The 3,009-nt window shown below is 39.6% G+C and overlaps 1 protein-coding gene across 1 annotated transcript in view; it reads right to left on the bottom strand.

The window, feature by feature from the left end:
* WDR49 (WD repeat domain 49) overlaps positions 1 to 3,009 on the bottom strand; it is a 199,406-nt gene that overhangs the window by 105,486 nt on the left and 90,911 nt on the right. The window lies entirely within an intron of this gene.

Below are 3,009 nucleotides of genomic sequence, written 5' to 3'. Positions count from 1 at the left end.
GGTGCAGGAGAGGAAGACTCTCTCTGAGATGGATCAATTTAGTGACTGGGGTAATGGAGGTGGGAGTGTCGGAGACAGTGAGGTTGTCACAGGCTAGAGTAGGGTTTAGGGCTCTTGTATATAGCGTCCCTTTGAGTTGCAAGCTACTTGACAGCACATAACAGTAACAACAACCCATATTTTCCAGTGGATCCCAACACATAGTGACCTTAAAGGGCTGAGCAAAGCTGCTCTACACGGTGTCCAAGGTTATTATCTTTACATAAACAGAGGTTTTGGCTTGAACCACCTACCTTTCAATTAACAACCTAGCATTTTAACCACTGAGCCATCACTTGTATTAGAACATATTATTTTGTATTTCAACAAACTGTGGCTGACTCTGAGAAGAATGGGCATCCCAGAACACTTGACTGTGCTTATGTGAAACCTGTACTTGGACCAGGAGACAATCATTAGAACAAAGCAAGGAGACACTGCATGGTTCAAAATCAGAAAGTGTGTATGCCAGGGATTTGTCCTATCTCCGTACCTTTTCAGTATATATGCAGAACAGATTATCCGGGCAGCTGGGCTGTCTGAGGAGAAATGTGACATCAGGATTGGAGGAAGATTCATCAACAACTTGCTTTATGCAGATGATATAACCCTGCTTGCTGAAACTGAGGAGGACCTGAAGCGCTTGCTACAGAAGGTCAAGGACTGCAGCCTTCAGTATGGATTGATGCTCAATATCAAGAAAACAAAGATTCTCAACACTGGGCCAATTGGCAGCATCATTTGGATGGTGAAGAAACTGAGATTGTTAACAATTTTCGTTTGTTTGACTCCATAATCAACACTCTTGGTACCAGTAGTCCAGAAATCAAGAGACAAAATTGCATTGGGAAAGTCGGCTGTCAGAGACCTCTCCAGAGTACTGAAGAGCAACAACGTCAGTAGGGAGACTAAGGTGTGCCTGATCCAAGTCATAATCTTCACAATTCCTTTCTATGTGTCAGAGAGCAAGGGATAATAGAAAGAGAATTGATGCCTTTTAGCTGTGGCGCTGGAGAAGAAAGTTGAATATACCATGGACTGCTAGGAGAACAAATAGGTTCATCCTGGAGATGGTGAAACCAGACTGCTCCTTGGAGGCAAGGATTCTGAAGCTTCATCTGACATACTTTGGACATGTTGTAAGGAGGGACAGGTCCTCGGAGAGGGATGTCATTCTTGGGAGAGTGGAGGGGCAGTGCAGAAGAGGAAGACCCTCGACAAGATGGTGTGATACAGTGACTGGGGAAATGGGGTTAAGTGTTTTAGAGACAATAAGGATAGAGCAAAGTTTAGGACTCTCGTACACAGGTTCTGTATGAGTCACAAGCAACTCTATGGCACATAGCAACAACAATTATCCATACAACTTTAATGTCCAGATTTTGGAGAGCCTCATTGCACTGCAGGAACAAAGGTAAGGCCTCTTGATGGTATATCAAAGTTGTTACATAGAGATGTGGAGGGGAAAAGGAAATTCTAATACATCTGAAAGATTATTTGCTAGACAATTTCTCATTTAAAACCTGACTGTCTTAGCAGAGAGATGTCACTGACTGTTCTTTGGAAAGAGGTTAGTTTGCTGTGGCATTACTTCTTAAGAAATAACCTTTTGACAAGTTCTTTACTTGTCTAGTATAAAATGCTGATGATAAAATATGTATGTACACATACACACAGAGACACACACACGCACAGCAACAGAGAATGAGAGAGAGAGACACACACACACACAGAGACAGAGAGTGAGAGACACACACAGAGACAGAGACACACACACAGAGAGCGAGAAAGAGACACGCACACACAGAGAGACACACACAGAGAGACAGAGTGAGAGAGAGGACACACATAGAGACAGAGACAGAGAGAGACACACACAGAGACAGAGAACGAGAGGGAGACAGAGACAGAGAGGGAGACAGAGACAGAGAGAGAATAAAAAAACTTTTGTTTTATAGACATGAAAGGAAAACATTCTATTTTATCGAGAAAAATATATCTTTTTAAAGTAATATAAAATTTTATAGCTGTGGATCATACAGCAACACTGAATCTAGAAGTTTTACATTAGTCAAGTAATTTCTATCTAATGACATCACACTCCACCCTAGAGAATCACAAGCTATTAACAAGAACGTTACTTCTCAGATATTTTTTCTTAAATTATACACACTTTATAGATAGATGAGCACTAGAATGTGCAATAATTTCAAGTTCTTTGTTTTCAGTTCACCAACCTTTTAAATTGGAATGATTATTTCATTTTGGGTCACTTTGAAAATTTAAAATGCAGAATTGTGATTAAAACTGAGTGGGTGGTTAAAGAAAACAAAGCATATCAAAGTGAATGTGCAAAGATCTGGAGTAAGAAAACCAAAAAAAGAAGAGTGTGTTCGACTTCTCAAGCTGAACGAGCTGAAGAACAAAGTTAAGCTGGGAGTTCCAACACTGAAGAATTTTATGGGCAAAACAATGAGTGATGTAAATAATGTCGAAAGAAGATAAAAAGAAGGGTCATCAGAGTCACTGAATCAAAATGAATTAGTGGCATAGAACCTTTTCAGGAAGTAGCATATGACCAAGAACTAAGAATATTTAAGGAAGAAGTTAAAGCTGCACTGAAGACATTGGTAAAAATAAGGCTCTAGGAATCCAGAAAATAGCCATTGAGGTGCTTTAGGAAATAAATAAAGCCTTGATTGTGCCCAATCATCTATGCCAAGGGATTTGGAAGATATCTAACTGACTGACCAATGAGAAGATGTCCATATGTGTCATTATTTTTAAAACATGATCCAGTGGAATGTGGAAATCATAGATAAATATGAATATCACACAAAAGGAAAATCTTGCTGACATAGTTTAAAACATTAATTCTGTTTAAAAACAGGGAACTGGCAAAAATTTAATATGTATTCAGAAGACTCATTGCAGTGGACAGTGTTTGGTGGAGCTCCCTGATTAAAACAA

This window comes from Elephantulus edwardii, unplaced genomic scaffold (genome assembly GCF_000299155.1).
Source record: "Elephantulus edwardii isolate Elephantulus edwardi_28Jun2011 unplaced genomic scaffold, EleEdw1.0 scaffold00088, whole genome shotgun sequence".
In the NCBI taxonomy this organism is placed as follows: domain Eukaryota; kingdom Metazoa; phylum Chordata; class Mammalia; order Macroscelidea; family Macroscelididae; genus Elephantulus; species Elephantulus edwardii.
The sequence above is the reverse complement of the archived record's forward strand: the minus strand, read 5'-3'. Positions and strand labels throughout refer to the sequence as shown.